Consider the following 27,708-nt stretch of genomic DNA (forward strand, 5'->3'; position numbering starts at 1 on the left):
GTTTTAGGTCTAACATGTACGTCTTTAATCCATCTTGAATTAGTTTTTGTATAAGGTGTAAGGAAGGGATCCAGTTTCAGCTTTCTACATATGGCTAGCCAGTTTTCCCAGCACCATTTATTAAATAGGGAATCCTTTCCCCATTGCTTGTTTTTGTCAGGTTTGTCAAAGATCAGATAGTTGTAGATATGCGGCATTATTTCTGAGGGCTCTGTTCTGTTCCATTGGTCTATATCTCTGTTTTGGTACCAGTACCATGCTGTTTTGGTTACTGTAGCCTTGTAGTATAGTTTGAAGTCAGGTAGCGTGTTGCCTCCAGCTTCGTTCTTTTGGCTTAGGATTGACTTGGTGATGTGGGCTCTTTTTTGGTTCCATATGAACTTTAAAGTAGTTTTTTCCAATTCTGTGAAGAAAGTCATTGGTAGCTTGATGGGGATGGCATTGAATCTATAAATTACCTTGGGCAGTATGGCCATTTTCATGATATTGATTCTTCCTACCTATGAGCATGGAATGCTCTTCCATTTCTTTGTATCCTCTTTTATTTCACTGAGCAGTGGTTTGTAGTTCTCCTTGAAGAGGTCCTTCACATCCCTTGTAAGTTGGATTCCTAGGTATTTTATTCTCTTTGAAGCAATTGTGAATGGGAGTTCACTCATGATTTGGCTCTCTGTTTGTCTGTTATTGGAGTATAAGAATGCTTGTGATTTTTGCACATTGATTTTGTATCCTGAGACTTTGCTGAAGTTGCTTATCAGCTTAAGGAGATTTTGGGCTGAGACGATGGGGTTTTCTAGATATACAATCATGTCATCTGCAAACAGGGACAATTTGACTTCCTCTTTTCCTAATTGAATACTCTTTATTTCCTTCTCCTGTCTGATTGCCCTGGCCAGAACTTCCAACACTATGTTGAATAGGAGTGGTGGGAGAGGGCATCCCTGTCTTGTGCCCGTTTTCAAAGGGAATGCTTCCAGTTTTTGCCCATTCAGTATGATATTGGCTGTGGGTTTGTCATAGATAGCTCTTATTATTTTGAGATACGTCCCATCAATACCTAATTTATTGAGAGTTTTTAGCATGAAGCGTTGTTGAATCTTGTCAAAGGCCTTTTCTGAATCTATTGAAATAAACGTGTGGTTTTTGTCTTTGGTGCTGTTTATATGCTGGATTACATTTATTGATTTGCGTATGTTGAACCAGCTTTACATCCCAGGGATGAAGCCCACTTGATCATGGTAGATAAGCTTTTTGATGTGCTGCTGGATTTGGTTTGCCAGTGTTTTATTGAGGATTTTTGCATCAATGTTCATCAAGGATATTGGTCTAAAATTCTCATTTTTGGTTGTGTCTCTGCCAGGCTTTGGTATCAGGATGATGCTGGCCTCATAAAATGAGTTAGGGAGGATTCCCTCTTTTTCTATTGATTGGAATTGTTTCAGAAGGAATGGTACCAGCTCCTCCTTGTACCTCTGGTAGAATTCGGCTGTGAATCCATCTGGTCCTGGACTGTTTTTGGTTGGTAAGCTATTGATTATTGCCTCAATTTCATAGCCTGTTATTGGTCTATTCAGAGATTCAACTTCTTCCTGGTTTAGTCTTGGGAGGATGTATGTGTCGAGGAATTTGTCCATTTCTTCTAGATTTTCTAGTTTATTTGCATAAAAGTGTTTATAGTATTCTCTGATGGTAGTTTGTATTTCTGTGGGATCGGTGGTGATATCCCCTTTATCATTTTTTATTGCGTCTATTTGATTCTTCTCTCTTTTCTTCTTTATTAGTCTTGCTAGCAGTGTATCAATTTTGTTAATCTTTTCAAAAAACCAGCTCCTCGATTCATTAATTTTTTTGAAGGGTTTTTTTGTGTCTCTATTTCCTTCAGTTCTGCTCTGATCTTAGTTATTTCTTGCCTTCTGCTAGCTTTTGAATGTGTTTGCTCTTGCTTTTCTAGTTCTTTTAATTGTGATGTTAGGATGTCAATTTTAGATCTTTCCTGCTTTCTCTTGTGGGCATTTAATGCTATACATTTCCCTCTACACACTGCTTTGAATGTGTCCCAGAGATTCTGGTATGTTGTGTCTTTGTTCTCATTGGTTTCAAAGAACATCTTTATTTCTGCCTTCATTTCGTTATGTACCCAGTAGTCATTCAGGAGCAGGTTGTTCAGTTTCCATGTAGTTGAGCAGTTTTGAGTGAGTTTCTTAATCCTGAGTTCTAGTTTGATTGCACTGTGGTCTGAGAGACAGTTTGTTATAATTTCTGTTCTTCTACATTTGCTGAGGAGTGCTTTACTTCTAACCATGTGGTCAATTTTGGAATAGGTGTGGTGTGGTGCTGAAAAGAATGTATATTCTGTTGATTTGGGGTGGAGAGTTCTGTAGATGTCTATTAGGTCCGCTTGGAGTGGAGCTGAGTTCAATTCCTGGGTATCCTTGTTAACTTTCTGTCTCGTTGATCTGTCTAATGTTGACAGTGGGGTGTTAAAGTCTCCCATTATTATTGTGTGGGAGTCTAAGTCTCTTTGTAGATCACTAAGGACTTGCTTTATGAATCTGGGCGCTCCTGTATTGGATGCATATATATTTAGGATAGTTAGCTCTTCTTGTTGAATTGATCCCTTTACCATTAAGTAATGGCCTTCTTTGTCTCTTTTGATCTTTGTTGGTTTAAAGTCTGTTTTATCAGAAACTAGAATTGCAACCCCTGCCTTTTTCTGTTCTCCATTTGCTTGGTAGATCTTCGTCCATCCCTTTATTTTGAGTCTATGTGTGTCTCTGCATGTGAGATGGGTTTCCTGAATACAGCACACTGATGGGTCTTGAGTCTTTATCCAGTTTGCCAGTCTGTGTCTTTTAATTGGAGCATTTAGCCCATCTACATTCAAAGTTAATACCGTTATGTGTGAATTTGGTCGTGTCATGATGTCAGTTGGCTATTTTGCTCGTTAGTTGATGCAGTTTCTTCCTAGCCTTGATGGTCTTTACAATTTGGCATGTTTTTGCAGTAGCTGGTACCAGTTTTTCCTTTCTATGTTTAGTGCTTCCTTCGGGAGCTCTTTTAGGGCAGGCCTGGTGGTGACAAAATCTCTCAGCATTTGCTTGTCTGTAAAGCATTTTATTTCTCCTTCACTTATGAAGCTTAGTTTGGCTGGATATGAAATTCTGGGTTGAAAATTCTTTTCTTTAAGAATGTTGAATATTGGCCCCCAGTCTCTTCTGGCTTGTAGAGTTTCTGCCAAGAGATCAGCTGTTAGTCTGATGGGCTTCCCTTTGTGTGTAACCTGACCTTTCTCTCTCAGGTTTTGCCATTGTATCTTAAAAAATTCATCTGTGGTATGCAAGTTCAGGAGACGATGTCAAAGCAAGAGACTGTTCCAGGTGTGTGAAGCCCAGTGAAGTGTCGATAAAGTCTGAACAGTAACCTGGCTTCCAGTGGATTGATCATCTGTCAGAAGAATTACCTAAAATCTCTAAGTTTTAACTAGAAGGAGGAGTTCATTAATGGATAGATCTTATCCCATCTCTCTGCAGTAGGTCTGTAGCAAATATGGCAGGTGAAGATTTGAAGGAAGAGTGATGTAGAGGCATTGCCAGGAGTGTGAGAAATCTAAGTGTATATTTATTTTCCCCTGAATGGGAGAAGAAGAGACAACTGCTAATCCTTTCCATTTTATGGTGAGTTAAAATTTTTCTCAAATACTGTCTGAAATCTCTCTTTGGATTTTTATCACAACCTTCTGAAGTGGTTCCCTCTTCTATGTTTACTATTGTGCCTAAACAGAAAAAGTATATATTCATAATTTATAAAGAGATATATCATTAATAGAAGAAACAAAGTTCTTATAGTAATACTCTTTTACTTATTAAAATATAGCATACAGACTGGGCGCAGTGGCTCACACCTGTAATCCCAGCACTTGGGGAGGCCGAGGCAGGCGGATCACCTGAGGTCAGGAGTTTGAGACCAGCCTGGCCAACATGGTGAACCCCTGCCTGTACTAAAAATACAAAAATTAGCCAGGCATGGTGGCCTGCACCTGTAATCCCAGCTACTCAGGAGGCTGAGGCAGGAGAATTGCTTGAACGTGGGAGGCGGAGATTGCAGTAAGCTGAGATTGTGCCACTGCACTCCAACCTGGGCGACAGAGCAAGACTCCATCTGAAAAAATAAATAAATAAAAATAAGATAAATAAATATATAAATAAAATACAGCATATATTCTATTACTTTATCCTTTTATATTACAGCTACGTTTATCAACACTCTATATTACCTTTTAGCCTTAGAGTATCACCATGAACATAGGACCTTTCATAGGTTTAATATATTCCAATTAACTGCAATGTAACTATTACATATTTGAAGCTCAGTTTGTCACAGTCTGGCTTTGTGTGAGCCCTTGAAAGCCTCTATTGTGTTGACATTCTTGAAAGCATCATTGCTTTCTGGCAACAACAGAATGTTCTGGATTCTATTGATTTTTTTTTCCTACCCTAGATGTAGACACAATCTTCTTCCAAGGAAACAAGAGTTCTTACTCCTGAAGTGAGTTGTTGGCAAGGAGTGGGGTTTATGACTTTACCCATTTGTCTGAAGAGTGAATAAGGCACAGGAATCTATATTCTTTGCCTAAGGGCACATATTTTATTACCAATAAAACTGAGACTAGCATAGAACTCTAGGCTAAACTCCAGACAAGTCTTATGTGATCACCTTATTAATTAAAATGGCTCCCTCTGACATCACACACTCCTGCCTCCCCCTGCTTAATTTTTTCTTATAGTACTTATCACTTTTTAACATAGTATTATTAATTAGTTCTGACTCCTACTAGAATGTAAGCAACATGAGGGCAGGGAATTTTTGTCTGTTTCATCTACCAGTAAAACTGAAGCATCTAGAACAGTGTCCTGGACATCGCGAGTCCTCAGTCAATATTTGTTGAGTGAATGCACATGAGCTATAACAGAAGTTTTCTGTAGCTAGACTCAGCTGGTCTTGTCCATATGATCACTCAGTAGCCATCCTGAAGTTTGACTTACCTTCTATTATGCCATTAGATTGGCATTATACATTATATATGGAGTACTTATTTGGGGAAACGAATTGCTGGAATGTTGAATACCTTTTTTATTTGAGACAGTCTTACTCTGTCACCCAGGTTGGAAGGCAGTGGCACAATCTTGGCTCACTGCAGCCTCCTTCTCCCAGGTTCAAGTGATTTTCGTGCTTCAGCCTTCCGAGTAGCTGGAATTATAGGCATGTGCCACCACACCTGGCTAATTTTTATATTTTAGGTGGAGACAGGGTTTTGCCTTGTTGCTCAGGCTGGTCTTGAACTCCTGTGCTCAAGCGATCTGACCACCTCGGCCTCCCAAAGTGCTGGGATTACAGGCATGAGCCACAGTGCCAGGCCTTAATATCTTTATTATTATGTCCAATGGAATCTTAAAAAATGGGAGTGTTGGGAAGCTAGCAATTTGATGTTATTTCTCAAAATAATTATATCACCAACTCAAGTGGCAGAGCTAGACAGTCATTTAATCCAGTCATAATTGTGTACAGATGAGGAAACTGACCTAGGACGGTTAAGGAACTAGCCTAAAGTCATATTGCTATGTAGAGTAGAGCTGAATGAATACAACATTTTCATTTTTTTTAACTTCACAAGGTTAGGGGTCCTTCCCAGCATTCTCTGATGCCTGTATTAGAAGCCCACACCCACCCAATGCCTGCCGGGTTAGGGTTCTCCTGAGAGCAAGGGTGTTTCGGGAATAGGTAATGGCAGGGGTGGGAGCAGCAGGAATTTGTATTGAGCCTCTCCTGCAAAGGAATTTAAATGTATGGCATTGATTTTGAGGTGATAAAATATTTAAAGTTCTTATTTAAGTTTTTTTTCTGACTATTACAAAAGTTTATTTCACAAAAAGTCTAATATGAAAATGTACGTGACCTAATTTTTACATCATAGTAAAACAGGCTCTATGGAGAGAGGACATGGGTTTCTCTGCTGAACAGCCATTATTTATACTCGTTCCAAGGCTTCTAACATGATGATACTATTTCCTCGTATTACCACCATTCCAGTATTGTTCTATTGTCCACTAGTCACCATCTCCACACATTCGTCTATCACAAGGTTCATAAAAGGATCAAATCCCCGCAATATTCCTTGGACATGTCTGCCACCATTTAATTTCAATGATAACTTCTTGTCCATAAATTTTTTCAACTCAGGAGGGTGAGCTTTGCTCATGGTGTATACTCCGCGGGCTCACAAATGCCTTGGAACGGAATGCATGGCTTCCCTCACGCTCCCGCAGTAGGCCCGGCGTCTCTATTTAAATTTTATCTATGGGACCAGTAAGGTGATTTTCCCATCTTGTTTTCAGGATACCATAAAACATATTTTTTTTCCTGTTTAATTTTCCTTGTATATTTGTTAGCTGGAATGAATCATACATTGTAAAATCTTTGAGGCAAGGGTCTGTGTCTTCTAAATTTACTAACTCTTCCCAGTGTCTGTTATATACTACCTTCTCATACATCTCTGATATCCAGTGGTCATATGAAAGTTGAACAATAGATAAGAAACATTTGCATAATGAGAATATTGATCAGTCCTGTTAGTAGTAGACATTTCAAAGGAAGTAATTAGAAAGAATTGCCCAACATTGCCTTATCAGCCTTTTCCACCTGAATGGTTATAAAGGTAGACTAACATAGAGATGGGGGAAATTTCTTATTGGAACTTAGTAGCATTGCTTTTTCTCCTTTACCAGTATGGTATAAAGAAGAATCTACTTGGCTCAGTTTTTCTGAGGAAAACAATATTCTTTTGTGATTGGATATATTCCAGGAAAATAAACTCAAATCATATAATGAAGAGTTATATCTTATATATTCAGTTTCTCCCTTTGACAGATATTGCAATCAGCAGCTCTTTGAACTTGCCAAATTTATTATTAGTTATGTCTAGCCCTTGTGATGGAGATAAACATTTCAAATAATAAAAGTTGTAGCATACCCTAGTGAGAAATAAGAGCTAGAAAAGTTATCAATATGTTTTCATTTTAGTTTGTGGTAAAAAATAGACCTACCAAATGTAAAATGGTAGAATACAACAGAACTTTATTGCTTGTATATGCAAGAGTTTGAAAAGGGTGTTTTTCCCTGGTCTGGTGGGTTTCCTTTACAGTGACCTGGGGACTCAGGCCCCTTCCGTCTAATGGATCTGCCCTTCCCACCAGGGCATCACTGCATTCACCTGCTGAAAGTGTGAGGGGGAATAGTGGGGGATTACCTTCTTTTTTTAAAAGTCTGAGCCTGGAAATAGCACACAGCATTACTGCTCATAGTCTGTTGATTAAAACTCAGCCACATGGCAAAACCTGACTGTAAGGGATGGTGGGAAATACAGAGTAGCCATGTGCCTAGGGAAAAGATGTCATGGATGTTTTTCATGATTTTCCTTCCTCCTTTCCCTTTTCTTTCAATTTTTATTTTGAGATAATTTTAGACTTTAGACTTTAGAGTTGCAGAGATATTCCCTGAATAACTTTCTTTCAGCTTATCCTTATGTTAACATCCACATAATGATAAAAGAATTTTCAAAACCTGGCACAATACTATAAACTATAAACCTTACTCAGATTTCACTAGTTTTTCCTGTAATGTCATTTTTATGTTCCAGGATCCAATTCATTTAATTGTCACATTTCCTTAGTCTCCTCCAATCTGTAATAGTTCTTGTCTTTCTGTTTTTTATAATCCTGTCACTTTTGAAGAGTCAGTAATTACTGTTCAGTAGTTTGGTAAAATGTCACTCAATTTGTTTTTTTTATGTTTTCTCATGATTAGATTGAAATTAAGCATTCTAGGGAAGGCTACCATAGACTGGAGGGGATCTGCCCTTCTCAGTGCACCAAATTGTGGGTATGTGATGTCGGTGTGTATTATAGGTGATGTTAACCTTGATGACTTGGCTAAGGTGGTGTCTACCAGAATCCTCCACTGTAAAATCACTATTTTCCAGACAGGTGCAGTGGCTCACTAGAAGTGCCAGGCATGGTGACACTAAAGTGCCTGGAATCCCAGCACTTTGGGAGGCCGAGGTGAGAAGATCACTTGAGCCCAGGAGTTCAAGACCAGCCCAGGCAACATGGCAAGACCCTATTTCTACAAAAAAATTTTTAAAATAAAATAAAATTACTATTTTCCCTTGGCAATTATCAGATATTTTGGAGAGATAATTTAAGAATATGCAAGTATTGTTTACAGTTTACCTTTCAATTAGTAATTTTAGCACCCATCAAGGGATCTTGCCGCAGCGATTTTTACTGTGATATTCTAATGATAATTTTCTGTTTCCTTCATTAAAAAATAAAATTTTGGTGGCTATCTGATGGTTACATAGATATTAAGGATCCTTGCCCTCCTCTCCATGCCCCCCATTTTGGAGATTAAAGGGACTGTGGTTTAAATGATGTTAAGCCATCATTTAAAGATGACAAAAGGGTTAAAGGATAAGGGACACTGCCACAGCTTTGTAGTGCTTAGATGTGGTCCAAATGGGAAGCTTCCTGGAATGGCAGTAAGAAAGCCGGGGTTTCAGTTACAACTCTCTTATTAGCTGAATGTAAGGAGCTGTTTTTACTCTAATTTTCTAATTTGTAAAATAAGAGTAATTCTATACATTGTCCAAAGTAATGTGTAAGGATGCAGTACTTTGAATTACTAGGAAGGGTAATATCTGTTTTATGAATTTGGAGTGTCCTTATTATACCAATTAAAATATAGGTATTATCGAAGTGGAGCAAGCCTACTTGTGCTTATTTAAAAGGAACAAGACTAACATTTGTTGTACATTTACTATATGCAGGCCCAAGCTTGGAATCCATGAACTAATTTAATCCTCTCAGACTTTTATGAGAGCAATGTTATTAGCCCCATCATATAGATGAATAACTTGAGGCCCAGAGAGGCTAAATAACATGCCCCAGGCCACACAGTCGATAAATGGTGGGGTTAGGAATTGAACCATGGTGGTCCAGCTCCAGAGTTTGGACTCTTCACCACTTCACTATGTACTTGTGCCCTGGTTGCAGAACGGATGTTCATCTAGTACATGCTAGCGTGGCCATATCAGCTAACTGCTTCTGTTCTGAAGTATTTAAGTTCTTGAATATTTAAGTAAATATTTTGTTAAAAATTTATATTTAACAAGGTTGTTAAATAGGTTGTTAAATATTTTGGGCATAAGCCTGGGTACTGGTAAATAAAAATATTTGTATGTCCTAGTTATGTTTGAACTGAGCATGTATTCCATTTGAAATAAGTGAACTTCAGGAAATATTTTTGGTGTTTATGATTGGAAGGACAATAATTTAAACATTGAAGTGAAAACAGAAGTATTGGACATGTGTTTGTTAATTGTTCTTCCCAATTTTGAGGCATTAGTCCACGTTTGTCCATGGCCACAGCATATAAGTAGTATGGCTCTTGTTTAAAGGTAATTATTAGGTGGGTGATTGGATATGTTACAAGGAAATCTAAGTAGGGTCACCAGTTTTCTATTCTTTCTATACATCTGGCACTTGCTTGGTGATTTGGCTCCTATTGTAGAATCTGGTTCAGTTTACAATTCTGTCTATTTTCTTAGCAGCCTGCCAAGCATTTCTGAGTGGTCTAAAGAACTCACTGCATTTCTCTGGTTTATGTGAAGAACTGGTGTCCCCTTTATTGGTGGTGGTGCAAGAGTCCTCTGCACTACACCATAGAATTAACTTCATGTGCATTAAAATGATTTAAAAAATATTCCTGCTTTCAGCTGTATGGCTTCAATTCACCATGAACCATTTACATGTATGTCAAAGGCATGACGTTCTCCTGCAGCAAATAGAAATTGTAGGGAAAGCTCTGGCTGACAGTGGGAGAGCTGGGCTTTCATTTTGGCTCTGCCAGTGACTTACTCTGTTACCTTGGGGAAAATCCTTAGCCTCTTTGGGCTCCTTATCTGCAAAGATCAGCCAGGCACAGTGGCTCACACCTGTAATTCCAGCACTTTGGGAGCCGAGGCAGGTGGATCGCAAGCTCAAGAGATTGAGACCATCCTGGACAACATGGTGAAACCTCATCTCTACTAAAAATACAAAAATTATCTGGGCATGGTGGCACATGCCTATAGTCCCAACTACTCAGGAGGCTGAGGCAGGAGAATCGCTTGAACCTGGGAGGTGGAGGTTGCAGTGAGCCGAGATCACACCACTACGCTCCAGCCTGGGCAACAACAGCGAAACTCCGTCTCAAAAAAAAAGAAAAAAAGATCAAAATGACCTTATCCAGCTGCAGCTTTCTCTGATTCAGTGCTTCAGTGAGTTTTAGTGTAGTTTAGTTAATGATTTGTTTGTCTTGCCATTTAAATGAATGCTAAGCACAGCCCCCAGATAATGCTTATGACAGAAGGCTGCATTTTCACATTTCCAAGAAATAACAGTAAATGGTGAAGTTGTGTAAAACTTGTTTTGAAGATTCACATAGTACTATTGTCAGATAAGACCAAAGAAAAGTGGTCACACTATATTTCATGGAGTCAAAAAGACCACTCACTTTAAAACATATCTCATTTTCAGAGATATTAAAATGTGGGAAAATATGTATTTTAGATTTGATCAAATATGATATGAAAGCCCCAAGGTCATCTCTCCATCACTTGATCATAGATTAACCTGCAGCCTTTCTTGGAGCCTAGGCTGCCTGATACAGATAGGGTCTACATTCTTACCATATGGTCTCTCATAGAGCTGCTTAGAGGCAAGTCAGAAATTTGGACTAGAATGTAATTGACTAAGTGTGCCCACCTAGTGTGGCCATGTTGGGATGTGAAGCCTCAGCTCACAGTTGCAATTTCAGTGAAGACTTGCCTTCTTACTTTCTCGATACAATCAGTCTTCTGTATACTCACAGGACTTTGTATATATTTCTACATAACACTTAGCACATTTTGTTGTAGTTATTTGCTTTCTTTTCTGCTTCTTCTCCTAAATTATGAGCTACTCAAAATTCTCTTAATGTTGTACAGGAGTGGTGTACAGCCTGCAATATAGTAGGCACACATCATGTTTATTGAAGGAGTAAAGGTCCAAAGGTATGAAGGAAAGAAGGGTGGCTGACTGTTTTGTGGATTATAGTAGGGGTTTTTAGATTACTCAGCCACCATTCATCACCAGGAAAAAAGATGCAAAATGAATTTTATGTAAAGATTAACTTTTAGGTAACAGGATTATTTCATAAACTATTAGGAAAACTACATTATTAAGAAATAAGACTGATTTGAGTAAAAAAGAAAGAGTTTACTAGGCTAAGCCCCCACCATCAGATGCCAAAAAGAACCAATGTCATGGAAGAATATTATGACAAAAGGTGCTTTGCTCCAACACTAAACTGGCTCTGTCTGTGATTTGGGGCAGTTACCACACCTCCCTATACCTCAGCTTCCTCTTCTGTAAAATGGGAATAATAATAGCACCTGATAATCACTGTAAGAATGATATCACATAATGTTTGTAAAACACTCAGGACAGTACTTAGCACATAGAGAAGGAGATAAGTGTGAGTTATTATTGTTACTATCTCTATATGTGTCATCAGTGGGCAAAGAGTTGGGGACCAAAGGATGTGTTTTATTGGTCTTTCATTTGGCAATTCTTTCAAGGATTTTTTTTTAACCCAAGATTATGATTGAATAGATAGTTTACTTATTTCATGTCCTTCACTTTCAGCTCTATACAAGTATGCCCTTACTTAAGAATCCTCATTCTTCTCCTCTGGGATCTCCCAGTTTGCTAGAGCTATCTTTTCCTCTCCCCTCCTTTCTTTTTCAGTGAATTGATTGTTCCTCTTTGCCAATGGACAGCTCAGCATTTGAAATGCATGAAGATGCAACACAGAATAGTTTGTCTATGGGGACGATAAACACTATCTCTAGAATGGTAAGGTGGGGATTTATATCTTGTGATTTGTTCCCTCCAAGACCTTACACAGAGCTCAGGCAAGAACCCCTCTTTAGATCAGTTCTTCTTAAGTGACCCTCTTCAGAAAGATGGCATCTCCTCTTATGAACATTTCTTGATTTGCCCCCTCTCATAAACTCTAAACTCACACCCATTTAGCTCTTTTTTAAATTTTATTTTATTATTATTATACTTTAAGTTTTAGGGTACATGTACACAATGTGCAGGTTAGTTACATATGTGTACATGTGCCATGCTGGTATGCTGCACCCATTAACTCGTCATTTAGCATTAGGTATATCTCCTAATGCTATCCCTCCCACCTCCCCCTACCCCACAACAGTCCCCAGAGTGTGATGTTCCCCTTCCTGTGTCCATGTGTTCTCATTGTTCAATTCCCACCTATGAGTGAGAACATGTGGTGTTTGGTTTTTTGTCCTTGCGATAGTTTACTGAGAATGATGATTTCCAGTTTCATCCATGTCCCTACAAAGGACATGAACTCATCATTTTTTATGGCTGCATAGTATTCCATGGTGTATATGTGCCACATTTTCTTAATCCAGTCTATCATTGTTGGACATTTGGGTTGGTTCCAAGTCTTTGCTATTGTGAATAATGCCGCAATAAACATACGTGTGCATGTGTCTTTATAGCAGCATAATTTATAGTCCTTTGGGTATATACCCAGTAATGGGATGGCTGGGTCAAATGGTATTTCTAGTTCTAGATCCCTGAGGAATCGCCACACTGACTTCCACAATGGTTGAACTAGTTTACAGTCCCACCAACAGTGTAAAAGTGTTCCTATTTCTCCACATCCTCTCCAGCACCCATTGTTTCCTGACTTTTGAATGATCGCCATTCTAACTGGTGTGAGATGGTATCTCATTGTGGTTTTGATTTGCATTTCTCTGATGGCCAGTGATGGTGAGCATTTTTTCATGTGTTTTTTGGCTGCATAAATGTCTTCTTTTGAGAAGTGTCTGTTCCTATCCTTCGCCCACTTTTTGATGGTGTTGTTTGTTTTTTTCTTGTAAATTTGTTTGAGTTCATTGTAGATTCTGGATATTAGCCCTTTGTCAGATGAGTAGGTTGCAAAAATTTTCTCCCATTCTGTAGGTTGCCTGTTCAGTCTGATGGTAGTTTCTTTTGCTGTGCAGAAGCTCTTTAGTTTAATTAGATCCCATTTGTCAATTTTGGCTTTTGTTGCCATTGCTTTTGGTGTTCTAGACATGAAGTCCTTGCCCATGCCTATGTCCTGAATGGTAATGCCTAGGTTTTCTCCCAGGGTTTTTATGGTTTTAGGTCTAACATTTACGTCTTTAATACATCTTGAATTAATTTTTGTATAAGGTGTAAGGAATTAATACAATAACAAATATTGTTTTGTGAAACTTTCGTTTCAGTAGTGTGTATGTATTTACGTGTGTGTGTGTTTGTGCATGTATATCTGTACAGGTACTGGATCACAGGGGGAAATGTATTTCTTGATGTGAATGTAGTAAAAAAAAAAAAAGTTTGAGAAACACTGATCAAGGCCAGTGATTAAGGAAGAAATACTAATGTCTAGCAAAGCATTACTCTTAGATATATAAAGTTATATGCTATCATTTTCTTTTAAAAATGTAAATGTGACCTTACAGTTGTGTGTAAATGTAAGCTTTCCTTTGAGAATGCTGGATCATGAGTATTACATTTTAATGATCTGGTTTGGTGTTGTGCACTTGTATAGTCCCAGCTACTTGGGAGGCTGAGGCAGGAGGATCTCTTGAGGCAGGAGTTTGAGGCCAGCCTAGGCAACACAGCAACACTCGATTTCTAAAACAAAAAAGAGAATTTAATGATCCTGAAATGATATGCAGTGATAGTACTTTGATTTAGTGGAATAACAGAGGAATCAGGAGAAATTCTTTCTACACCTATAATTACAGATAATAGTGTGGCTTTCCACAAGTCATTGCTCCACCCTGGGCTTCAATTTCCTCATCAGGAAGATGAGACATAGACGCTAAGCTGGAATCTTTAGTATTCTTTACAATGCAGCATTTCGGTGTTTATATCTTGAGGCTAGTTCCCCTTAAGACCCTTAACACAGAGCTCAGGAAAAACTCTTTAAGCCAGCTATCATCTTAAGAAATGTAGTACCCCCTGCTCTGATCATGTCCTGATTTAACGTGAAATAATTAAAAGATACATTTTAAGTATACTTTAAAAAATAGCTCTTTTCATCATGTTTGTCAGTGAATTTTAGTTGAAGTTAGTATAAAGAAAAATTTAAGAACCGAGAAAGGAGGCAATATTTCTAATGTGTCTTAAGTAGAGAATAATGGCTTTCTAATTTTCCCTAGGCAAAGAACAGGCTGTGGTCACGGGTGAACATTTTCCTGGTGTGTCTCTTGGCCTGCATCATTACCACAGCAGTAGGAGTGCTCATGCTCTCCTTGGTCTATATTAGCAACTCATGCAGACATTCATTTCAAACCTGAAGCCTGGCCTCTGCAAACAATGACTCCCATAGTATCAAAAGCTATTGATCCAGAATTTCAGTTTCTTAATCACTTACCTAAATCTAAAGTATGAATTACACACATTAGGAAAAATAATTATTCTTAATGGCAACTTTAAAACCACCTTCTCATTGTATGTTTACTAAGCTTTATTCTCTATTGGAAGGGATGAACTGTGAGCCAGGATGAAGGAAGGTGAGAGATAGAGAAGAGGGGAGAGTTGCGTTGTTGTTGACCTCAGACAGAAATGTTCTTCAGTAGACAGTTCCATGTCTGACTAGAGTAGAGAATTGCACGTGGACAAATGGAAATTCCTCTATTCTCTTGCCACCCTAGGTGTCTCTTTAAATGTCTAACAGGGTCTAGACTGATAGCACTGCGTGTGTTACTATTGCCATTCCTGGACTCTTACAGACCTATTCCTCCTCTTCCTTTCTGGGATTCCAAAACTCACCTCACCACCATTGCCTTTTCCCTTTTGCCTCCTTATTACTCTATAGGCCCCATGCTCTTAGGAGGTGGCCTCCATGCTTATGGTGGCTTGTTTATGGTTTTCCGGGTGTTTGACTTCCTTGATGGTACAATCCAGTGGGCCCGGTACAGGAACAATGTCAAAGACTATCTCAGCAATGAAGAAGAGGCCTTTGGCACCAGCTTGAACAGTCAGAGATCACAAATGACTCTGGGGACACTTAGGATAAAAAGCAATGGCCTCCAGGCCCTTCACTGGCACTTCAACGCCAGTGAACATGACTGTCTTGCTCAGGTATAACTAGTTTGCCCACACTGTCCTCTTAAGCATCTGTGTTTTTTGTCCTGAGAGTAGTATTTTAGTTGTTACAAAATCTGCTTAACTAAGAGATAGACAAACATTCAGGCTTTGGCTATATATTCAACTAGATTAGTTAGCAGTGCCTATAAGCATTAGTCTGTTTGTTTAAATTATTTTTGGCATCACTTTGAACTCTTTTCTTCAGTATGAAATCATTTTTCACACACTATTGTTAAAATAAGATCACCGTTTGGTCCTCTGAGCCAAAGCTAAAACCAGCAGCTCTGATCTAATGATCAAAGAAACAGCAGCTTTTCTCTAAAGAAAATAACAGCAACCAGAATAACAAAGTAGTTTGCTGTGTTCAGTCAGTCTGGAGTCTCTAAGATCAGGCCAATTGGATGCCCTTTTGTGGTTCAGACTTTTCAGAATGTTCTTGAAGTCTAGTGAAATAGAGATAGCTGGAGGTAAAATGAGTGTCCTTACTTGAATTTCAAATAATTCATTAATTCCCTAAAGTATTTATTGGTTTCCTTCTGCATTCCAGACACTGGGGAAGCAGTAGTGACTAAGTCCTCACAGAACTTTCAGAGTTTAGTCTTTCCCTGGTGATCTAGTTAAAGACGCATAGCCAATTTTACGTGATGTTTTTGTTGTAGTTAATAAAGCCTTCTTTTTTATTCTTGGACAATGCATTCAATTTTAGAATTTACAACAGAGAGAGAGATTAGAGTTTCCTTTATATGAGACCAAACTATTCTTTTTTTTCTTATAAGAGAACAGGAAGTCAGAGAGATTAGTTGGGTTTTCTAAAGATAAACTGTAGTCATTGGATTCACTGGGACAAAGCTCATGTTTTCTGACTTCTTGTCTTTTTCCACATAGACAAAATATGTGAAAGAGGATAATCTCTAAAACATTCATTTTCATGGTCTTGACTGAGCAGTGGCAGAGCAGTAGGAAAAAAAAAAGGCAGCTCAGTGGACATTCCTGGGGGGAGACCCCTAAAAAGAAACTGCAAGCCAGGGAAATTGATCTGGAGCCTTCTCTAGTTGAAAATAGGCCCTGGGACCCAGCTCAGCCTGAGAAAGTTGTTCACGCAATCCTGAGAGTTCATAATGTGAGCTATATGGAGTTGAATATTCTCTAGATACCCAGAAAATTGTGGGATTACTGTTTCTCACCATCAGGGTAAGAAACCAAGCAACAGGATGTGAAGAAGTCCATCTATTCCAGTCGTCCAGGGGTATTGCTTCTGCTTCTGAGTGTCTTCGTGGAAGCTTTGGAAGGGACCCTGAGAGTACGGTGGGCAAGCTGACTGGTGTGCCTGGCTTCACCACAAAGATCACATCGACTCCCATGCTATCTCTGCTTTGTATCTGGAGTAATTGGTGCCCTGATATGAATAGGTACACATTGCTGCTGCTCCCTGCTTGTGGATGAAGAGAGAGCTCTTTAGAGGGCCACCTTTCCCCTGTATATTTAATACCCATCTGGATTCGAGTTATACATGTCTATGTAGACAGAACGGAAACTTCTTTTTCATCCGCGCCTGTGGCTGCTCCACTATGTGACCATGAGTCTCTGGTAAAACAGAAATAATGGTATCTTCTCTGCCGACCTCACGGGGTAATACTGAGGAACAGATTAGAGAATGAGAAAGCATAGAATTTTATAGAAGCAGAATCAAAATGTGGGTTAGTATGAATAAAAAGTATAGACTTTGGAGCCAGACTGCTTAGGTCCAAATCTTGGCTTTTCCATTGATTAGCTGAGTAATCTTGGGAAAATATGTTCTCTCCATAGTTTTCTCTTTTGTAAAATAGGGATAATAATATTACCATGCTTCATAGGATTGATGTAAGGAATAATCAAGCTGAATCAAGTAAAGTGATCACATGAATACCTGACATAGATTAAAGGCACTACATGTTAGCTGTTATTGTTAAAATTGTATGCACACTTTTTCTTGTCTGGAAAGCACACACATATCTGTATGTATACATACACACAAACGCATACACTTATACCTGTACAACCCACTAAGAACATGCACACATCCTCCCCAAGTGGCTTCAGTCTTTTTAAACTTTAAAATATGCAGTCTTTGTTTTTGTTTTGTTTTCTGAGACGGAGTTTCGCTCTTGTTGCCCAGGTTGGAGTGGAATGGCACGGTCTCCACTCGCTGCAACTTCCGCCTCCCAGGTTCAAGTGATTCTCCTGCCTCAGCCTCCCAAGTAGCTGGGATTATAGGCATAAGCCACCACGCCTGGCTAATTTTGTATTTGTAGTAGAGACGAGGTTTCACCATGTTGGCCAGGCTGTTCTCGAACTCCTGACCTTAGGTGATCCACCTGCCTCGGCCTCCCAAAGTGTAAAACATGCAGTCTTAATAGGAGGTGATATTGCCCCCAAGGGGGCAACAACTTTTGAGGGAGACAAAAGTCTTACCCTTTTTATGTATAAAGAATAGATATGCATAGAGTATATAAACAATGGATTTATACGGTATACTGATCTATAGTATATGTACAGTATTAAAATTGCATAGGGTGGTAATAGAAAAAAAGTCTAAAAGCATACCTTAAAGGGAAAGTAATGAAAAGATGTTGAGAAACATTGCTCCAAAGTGATATTGGTTATGTTTTTCTGCTTATATTTTAGGGAACAGCATAGATTGGGGTGGTTGATGATGATGGTGAAGTAGTTACACGCACAATGTTATAGCTAGCCAAGTAATCTTCTTCCCTAAAAATATACTATACTGGATAAAGAATGTGGGGAATGAAGATTGTTTTTTCTTGCTCTTCTTTTCCACACATGATGAACTTCAGACTTTGAATGTTGATGATGTATTTTTTTCTGTAACTGAGACATTGCTTCCAGGTAACTTAAAGTAGGTACCATATCTGAAAACACATATCGCCCTGAAGGTAGGTATTATGTACCATATCTGAAAACACATATCACCCTGAAGTTATGACACAAAGAGAGCATGAGTATTTGTGTTTCTGGGGCAGCAGTCAGCTAAGTCCAGGGAAAATTGACTAATAGGTATATATAATAAAAGTTGGATAATGGACTCAAAAGTACATCTTATATTCTTCCTAATGACAAAATCTTGTTGAAATTGAGTTGTTTTTTATTTCCTTTAATTTTAGTCTTACATAGGAAACTATAATGTATTGGCAGAAAGATTATGATATAATTAACAGAAAACTTGCTATAATTTGTATCTCTCAAGAGTCATAAACTCACCCATTCTTTCTATGGGAAGAAATTTGCTGCAGATAATGCAATCATGTTTTCAATGGTTGATTGAGGCTTCAATGTGGATTTAGGAACTAAACTTCTCTGGTATAGATAATTATATTAATGAAAAGACTGGATGCCTGTGAGAGTTCTCTTTTCATTTGTTTTTAAATGCTCAACTGGTTATATTGTATCATTGCCATTTCTTAGCTGTGAGGACCTAGGTAAATTCCTCAACCAACTTAGATTTGAATTCCATCATCTGTAAGATGGGGAGAATAATGCCACTGACGTTATAAGGTTGTTGTGAGGAAGAAGTGACATAATAAATGTAAAAGGCATAGAAAATTGCATGTTCTTGGTGAGGGCTGCATAAATGTTAATTATTATGATGATTGTATGAATTGCTAAGTTGCTAAGTAGGATGTTGGCTAATGGGGTTTCTTTTTCCTTTTTCTTTTGTAAGCGTCAAAATGCCCTTACCTTTAGTGCAATCAGAATTTGTAACAGAATTATAATGGATTATGACAGCCACATTTTCATTTTAATGCAAATGAAATGCACTATGTGTTAAGTGGATGTGGAAAGGTAATTTATCTCCAAACTTTTTTTGGGGGGGGGATTTACTTTTTAATGCAAAAAGAAGCAAATGGGAGGAATTTTTCATTTTGCTTCAGTTGTTAATAACATAAAATGACTCAGTCCTAATGGCTTTCTGGGCACAGTTGCTACAGAGAAAACCATGAAGATCCTGCAAGGTAGTTTCTGAGTTTAATGAGACAGAAAGATTCAAGATGTGCATGAAAAGAGGCTAAGAATATTTCAGAAAGTGGTAAAGATGTTATCACCATGATGGAAGATCTGGAATGCTTGCTTAGGTTTTCAGTTTTGCATCCTCAGGTAATGCATAGTGAAAGGTGCCGCCCTTGGCAGAGTGTGAAATAACAGATTGCCTCTCAGTGCAATGTGAATGTGGGTAGCTGGGGAGACATGGAGCATCAGTAGGGTGGCCATATTCCAGTTTGTCCAGGGTATCCCTGATGTATACTTGTTTTCTTGGTGAAATTATTGATCACCGTCTTTAACTCTCCAGAACACCTGGTTTGGATGATCAATTATATGGGTACCATAAGAAAAGACAAGCTGTGTAGCATGTTTCTCTAATGATTTGACTGTGGTTCTTCCAGAGTTTCATGGGTTTCCCTCGGGAAATCAACAATAGTATACACAGATGGAATGAGCTTAGCTCTAAGAAGCCTGTACCTTTCTCCATCTTGAAAGAAAGAACTAAAACCAGACTGGAATTTATTCATTTTGTCATCATAGCAAAAGTCTTGTTTTATGTTTTTAGAAGTGGAAGCTATAATAAATCGGAAAAGGGCATTGTGATTTTTCACAAATTATATTTCAAGGATTAGACTTTACTTTGTCATGTTTGTGTGTGAGCATTTGTGTACAAATATAGTCTTTAACCCTTTTAAGGAAGATTGTTAGGATGTTGCTATCCTAGAAGGATGATTTTTGCCAAGCAAGTGCAGAGAAAGGCATGGGGGTAGTGAAACACTGAAATGTAAATCTTCTACCTGTTGTGTTAGGGAACATCATTTGTAACCCTTAATTAGAACATGGTGATTGATGCCCTTTTTCATGATGTCTTACTCACTAATACATTTTAAGGAGCACTTACTTTAATATCTTTTGATTTTTGTGGGGCTAGGAGATTTTATGTGAAGGAGTGAAGGATGGCCTCTACCTTCCACTCTTACCCTTATAAGGAGTTCCTGTATAACCATGTGCTTTTATTCATCTGTTCTTCACTATTAATACTTATTCTTAATGAATATTTGATTGAATAATAAATTGGATTTTCTGATGGTATCCATATAATTGATCATCCATATTAGGCTCTCTGGACAGTCAAAGGGGTGTGATCAATAATTTCACCAAGACAACAAGTGTACATTTTATTTGCTTAAAGTTAAATAGATAGTTTTTTCCTCCTTAGGTGGGGATTATTGGCACTCAGAGTACCGTAGAATTCAACACTCCCATTGGAGATGTGATATTTTTCACTATTGGAATCCAGCATTACATTAAGAGCACATGTGATTAGGATTTGCTTTTCATTCTTGCCTACAACCCTGAAGACCGGGTGAGAATAAGCCAGCTTGAGAGAGATTGCCAAGTGTCAGTGTTCTGCACAATATTCTGCTAAGCAATGTGTCTGGACCAAAGGGAGCCCTGAGTAAATGTGTATTAAATGAATGAATAAATAAACTGGATGAATCAACATGTGACCAGGAGAATCAAATAGTCTTCTCATCTGTTTATAAAGGGATCCAATATATCACATTCCCTCTTAATGCTCCAAATTTTGAACCCTGAAAGAAAGATCAAAAAGTCAATATATAGAGATCCAAATCACTTTTATTAGTAATAAATCAGGTATTAGTATTAGAGAATGTACTAATACTGTGGGCAGGTGGGTTTCCTAATAGTGGTCCCCAGAATTGGATAGGCCTCCCTGTGTTGAGGCAGGTCTTTGTATACCTTATGGCATAAAGTAAAAGTGCATGCTCTTGGAAGGTTTGACAGCTCCCAAGCAAAAAGGGAGGAGATGAAGTGAGCATGCCCAACTTATTCTTTTCAAGTATACTTGAGGGGGAAAGGGTGGGGAGAGAAAAAAAAAGAGAGAGAGAGAGAGAGAGAAATGGAGTTTATTCTATATGAAGAGAAACTTCAGGAGTAGTGAAGTAGCATTTCTTCCGTTTCATTCTTTGAGAAATCTATGATGACCTGTGTATACAAAACATAGACTAAGATAAATTGTTCACTGCATTAAATAATTATTTGCTTAAAAAAAATTCACCCCTGGGCTCCTTGATGAGATGAAATGATGGGTTTGAGAGACAGAGATACATTGTGGAACTTAGATTTTAAAAATTCTTAGGACTAAGTTGCCTTTTGAGACTGGGTGGGAAGTAAAACAGTCTGATTGGGCACCCCTGGGATGAGTCCGGGAACAGACAGGCATTTCTCTTGGCTGTGGTTCTTCCTACAAGGAGACCCAACAAGGCCTCCACGGAGAAGCACAGATGAATCCTGCAGTCTCCTCAACAGGGCCTTAAGCCCAAAGGTGGATCTGATCCTGGTGACACTCATTTCCCAGGATGACCCCCTCCATTCTTTGAGGGAGACTGGCAAATTCTAGCACCTGGGTCTCAACACCTTCCTGGGCCTACCTGGCGAGAGGTTTATGGAGAGCTGTATGAGAAAGAGTGGAAAGTTGGCTGTAGATGTTATTGGCAGGGGGTGGCAGGGAAGAAGGATTCTGGTGACCCCGAATTTCGGTGTGGGTCTCACTGCTACTGCCACCCTCTTGGCCATCATTCTCAATAGCCATTGTAAGAACAAATCATAAAGCAAAATCAGATCAAATAAAATATAAGTAGGAAAATGAGGGAAAACTCAAATTAAAGATAGCAAGTTAAAGTTTAAAAAGCGAAGAATAAGAAAAGAGAATAGAAAAATGATTAGAATAAAAATGTTATATATGTGCAAAATATGACAAAGGTAAAATGTTAAAAATCAAAATTAATATGGAGGCAAAATAAACAAGATTTAATGTGACATGAAAGGCTAATACCGACAAATTAAAGCTTAAAATTATAAAAGATAAAAATGACAACTGAAAACCATTAAATACAAATCCCAAATTAGAGAGTACAAATCTTTTAAAAAGAGAATAGAAATATGGAGTTTTTAAATGAAAGGAAACAGGAATCGACTTACAACAGGAAAGAAATAAATGAATCAGAATTTAGGGGGCAGAAGGAAGTTTTTCACTCCTCACCTATCCTCAGGAATACCTGATTTGCACCTTGATGGAGGATAGTCCTCCAGCCCCCAACCCCCATCAGAGTAAGTGATGGGAAGTGCTTCTGATGGGGATGTGTTTTGTATCGGGAGTGTGAAGGGAAAAAGGAGGGAGGGAGGATAGACAGGCAGAGAGAGGGAGGGAACATATACCCAGAGAGAAACACAGAGAGAGTCACACACATACAGAGGGACAGAGACACACAGAGAGAGATACATGGAGAGATGCACAGAGAGGAAGAGACACATATACACACACAGACATACAGCCCCCAATAAAGAGAAAGACAAAGAGAAACAGACATGAAAAGGGAGTGACACCAAGAGAAAGAAACAACACAGCCATACACAAATAGGAGACACACAGACATGCACACAAAGAGGGACAGAGACCTGTAGAGAGACAGAGAGATAGAAGGAAAGACACACAGACACACACATGCCCACATACAGACAGACCTATACACAGGAGAAGGAAAGACAGACACACAAAAGGACAGACATACATAAAGACAAATGCACACAAACATAGGCACACATGCAGACAAGACAGAGATTCAGAGGCAGATGTGCACAGACGTGTGCACACATAGACACAGGAAAGAAACACTCAGTGAGAAAGGTAGATGCACATGCGCACACACACACACTCACACAGAAATTGAGAGGCAGAGTGAGAAAGAGAGAGAATGCCAGAGAGGAGTGGGGGGAAGAAAGAGAAGGACAGCAACAGCCATATAGGGGACAAAGGCAGACAGAGCATCAGACCCAGCCCACTGGACATCCAGGCTCGGCAGACTGTGATTACTGGCCCCAGCAGAGAGAGGCCATCAGCCTCTGGCTGCAGAGCACCAGGACCAATTACTTGGCAGCCTCTGGGCATGGAGTTCTGAGAAGCCCTTTTGTCTCTAGGTCCCGTCATGGGAAGACGGATGGTCCTGCTCCATCCTGAAGGAGAATCACCTACCCCGTAGGACAGAGGTCCCTTCTAAAGAAAGTTTCAGATGCTTCAGTCCCTCTAGTTATCAGACTCTCCCTACCTCTCAGAGTTGAAAAGGTGAGCTCCCCATGGCAAGGCAAAACTGGTACACAAGGTGACCATTTGCAGGAGGTCATAGCTGTGCAGGTAGCCAAGTACCGTGCAGTATTGCAAAGGCCTTGACAGTTGTAAGACCTCTGCAGGGATCTGGGTAGTTAGATGCTGACATATCTTCTTTTGGTTTACACTATCAGCTGCAAACCCTTGACATGGACGATTATATCTAGGCTACAGCAGACCCCATCTTGGCCCAGCTTTCTTCAGGAAGCAAAGTGAATTTAACAAGAGCCCCCAGTTTAAGGAGCACCAAGTAATCAACCTTAGAGTTGCTGATGAGTTCCTATCTATTCTTCCTTCCTATTTGTTGTTATTGCTGTTAAAGAAGGACCACTTGGTTAATGAACTTGGAGCTCTTTACAAAGTGGAAGTGGGAAAGCAGGTTCAAAGCAGCCTGAGGGGCTCAGTTAACTTCGTGCTAAGGGAAAGTTTCAGTACACTCTGTAGATGAGCAGATCTATGTAGGAGACCCAATAAATTAAATTAATAGATTTTTATATGGATTTTAGCATGTGTGTATATAGTTGTTTACTTTCCTTTTATTATTTCAAATTTATTACTCCAAATGTAAGTCCATTCTTGTTATGTTCATCAGTAAAACTTAATACATTGCAAGTATTTTTGTTAATAATCTTTGTGAAAGGAAGTAAAGAGGTTAGCCTACATATATACACATTAAGGCACTGGAACTCAAACCTCCTCTGCAGAGTTTATAAAGAACCCTAGACTAGCAATTCTCAATCCTTTTCTTGGCACGAGATACTTTTAATAATGCCAACATTTTCAAGGACTCATTAATGCTTATTTTATATTAGCTAAGAAAATATTTAATGATAAACTGATTATAAATTCAATACCATCTTTAAATGTATTTGGATTTTGTTAATCACACCATCATCTATTTATACTTGACAAATAGTCATCCCTGTGTTTGAGAAGCATATGGTTTGTCTATTGGCAATGCTGCCTGTAAATGTGAATTCAAGGATACCTTATTATGAACTGAAGCTGGTAGTTTTCAAGTTGGGGGATACTGTCTTAAGTAAAAAATAATTTGTTTAGACCTAATCTGCACTTCATTTTTGTTTGCAATTTATTTTATTTATTTATTTTTTTGAGACAGAGCCTAACTCTCTTGCCCAGGCTGGAGTGCTGTGGCCTGAACTCACCTCACTGCAACCTCCGCCTCCCAGGTTCAAGCAATTTTCATGCCTCGGCCTCCCAAGTAGCTGGGATTACAGGCATATGCCACCATGCCCAGCTAATTTTTATATTTTTAGTAGAGTTGGGATTTTGCTATGTTGGCCAGGCTGGTCACGAACTCCTGACCTCAAGTGATCCACCCACCGTGGCTTCCCAAAGTGCTGAGATTACAGGTGTGAACCACTGCGCCTGGACTTGTTTGAAATTTATTTCAACAGGTATTTGGTACCCTTGCAGTATACTGGGTACCACCATAGTTTTGGGCTACTCTATATAAAATTTTAAAGTAGATATAGCTGGGTTTTAATGCCTTTCCAACCCCTTTCAGTCATTGCCTTGATATCTAGTGGGATATTTAAAAAGATATTTTAGGCTGTTTGTTCCTAGGCTACAAAGAATCTGTGTCTGTCTGTCTGTCTGTCTGTCTGTCTGTCTATCTATCTATCTATCTATCTATCTATCTATCTATCCATCCATCCATCCATCCCTCCATCCATTGACCCATCTATCTCTATCTCTGAATGGTTACTTCTCTTGACTACAAGTACAGAATGTAGTGAAAATCAGGAATGGCTCACTTTTTGCAGCAGGAGGTGGCCACCTCCATAATGTACTTTAGGAACAGGACAACCTCTCCCTGCCCTTGACTATTTGTTTATCTAGCTATTCATTTACTAAACATTTACAAGCAATGACTATAAGTGAAGCTTTATGTTAGATGTTAGGGATATAAAATTGACTGTTAAATGATCTTTGCCCTGAAATAGCTTTCAGCCTATTGAAAGACACAGTAAAAACAGTGATACATTGTAATAGTGCTATGATAAGTATACATTGTAATAAGTGATATATATGTATATACACACATACAAAGGATATATCTGTACATCCATACCTAAATGAGACACCACACCCAGCTATGGGGTGTGAGGTAGACGGTGTCAAGAAGTTTTCCTGGAGTCTCTCTGAATGAAGATTAAGAGTTAGCCAAAGCATGAAGAGGAAGAGGGAATGTATGTGTGTGAAGGCTGCTCCATGGTGAAAGTTGAAGGAGCCAATCATACCAGGCATGGAAGTGTGAGAAAGCAGTTCACTGTGGCTGGAAAGGAGAGGCCCAGTGGTGAGAGGTGAGGGTGGAGGAGAAGGGAGGAATCAGGTTGGAAAAGACCTGTTATCCCTTAGATCCACCTTATTGTGAATTTAGCTTATTCTCCTTTTCTGGGAGAGCTAGACAATCTGAGAGCCTGGCAGCAATGGGAAGTTTGTGGTGGCGTTGGTGTTTTAAAGAGATTTTGTAGCGAATGTTCACAATCCAGGAGGAGGAGTGTAGCTGAGAAACACAGTGAAAAGCACAGGGCAATGGGTATATGGAAGAGGATGTCCACATAGAAAATAATCACAAAATTTAAATGATAATGTATGCAGTTTATCTACTAGTTTTGTTTTACCTTGGGTTTTAAAAAATATGTTATAAGCCAGTTCATAATTCATTCTCTTTTATCAGGAAATATTGTATCAGATAACAGTGTGGTCATTTAATAAAGATTTTTGCCTCTGTATATTATTTTGTCATTGTAATTTTGAATAAAATCTGTTCTAATAGGTTTGTGCATTTGAGGCGTTATTGGATTCCTTTTAGGCATTCTTCAAATATGATTTATCATTACCTAAAGAAAATATGGGCCGGTAGCTGTGGCTTACGCCTGTAATCCCAGCACTTTGGGAGGCCAAGGTGGGCAGATCACCTGAGGTCAGGAGTTTGAGACCAGCCTGACCGACATGGTGAAACCCTGTCTCTACTAAAAATACAAACATTAGCTGGGCGGGATGGTGCATGCCTATAATCCCAGCTATTCGGGAGGCTGAGGCATGAGAATTGCTTGAAGCTGGGAGGTGGAGGTTGCAGTGAGCCGAGATTGTGCCACTGCACTTCAGCCTGGGTGACAGAGTGAGACTCTGTCTCAAAAAAAAAAAAAAAAAAGAAAAGAAAAAAAATATATATATATTATAGTGCAGGAACTTTCTGTATTTTCTGATAGTAATATACTTGAAGTCTGATTTAGAAACTTAATCCACCATGAAATTAAAGAAGAAAAATCTTAAAAATAAGAATAACCTAATAAAACATCCCACTGAAATATTTTTGGTATATTATTTTACAGTGGGAATGCATTCTTTCATTTCATGAATTTTGTTTTATTTTTCCCTTTCTTGGGATGGTATCTATTTCTTCATACTACTTTATTATTCAGGGTAAGTTTGTCTATTACCCCGCAAGTGCTTTTAGGGGTTTTGGTGTATCTACTTCATTTATTAAAAAATCACCGTATTGAAGTGTGAATTGCTCAATCAGATTGATATTTGTTATAATGTAGGTAAATAGACTTTTAACAGAAAATCTCCTTTAAAACTGAATTCACCCTAACAACTTTATACACACATTCTATGATATAGCCACACTTGATGAATTTGAAGTGGCATAAATTATAGTACATAAAATATACTTGGATGTTGAAAAAGATTTTTAAAAAGAATTTTCTTTTTAGCAGCAGCTTTGACTGAGTGGAATGAATTTAATCTGAATAGAGGAACTACAGGTTAGGTAAAGAACCACTGCACGCTCCTCATTGCTTCTAAATAATGGAAAGTGGTTATAAAAGTTTCTTTGTTCATAGTCTCATCCTTACCTATGGATGGAGGAGTCACTGGGCTGCTTTTTATCACCCAAATGATCTAAGGAAAGGAAAATAGTTACTGTTACTATATAACTTGATTCTCAACTACCATAATTTATCAATGGTCAAAAATGAGCCAGCAGTATATTATTGCTTAAAAAACTAAAAAAGAAAGGAAGAAAAAGTTACAGTGATTTTGTGTTATAATTAGAATTTACAAGTGATGTCTCCTCCATATTATCCACTAATCAAATTTATGAAACTGCTATATTTACTTTGGATCACTGTTCCTCTGGGAAAAAAACAGGAAGAA

General features: G+C 38.6%; 2 pseudogenes; one reads left to right on the top strand and one right to left on the bottom strand.

Moving 5' to 3' along the window:
* Positions 1 to 5,909: 5,909 nt before the first annotated feature.
* Positions 5,910 to 6,331, bottom strand: LOC107969405 (small nuclear ribonucleoprotein G-like; annotated as a pseudogene).
* Positions 6,331 to 26,706, top strand: LOC129137858 (uncharacterized; annotated as a pseudogene).
* Positions 26,707 to 27,708: the final 1,002 nt, after the last annotated feature.

This window comes from Pan troglodytes, chromosome 17 (assembly GCF_028858775.2).
Source record: "Pan troglodytes isolate AG18354 chromosome 17, NHGRI_mPanTro3-v2.0_pri, whole genome shotgun sequence".
Taxonomy (NCBI): Eukaryota; Metazoa; Chordata; class Mammalia; order Primates; family Hominidae; genus Pan; species Pan troglodytes.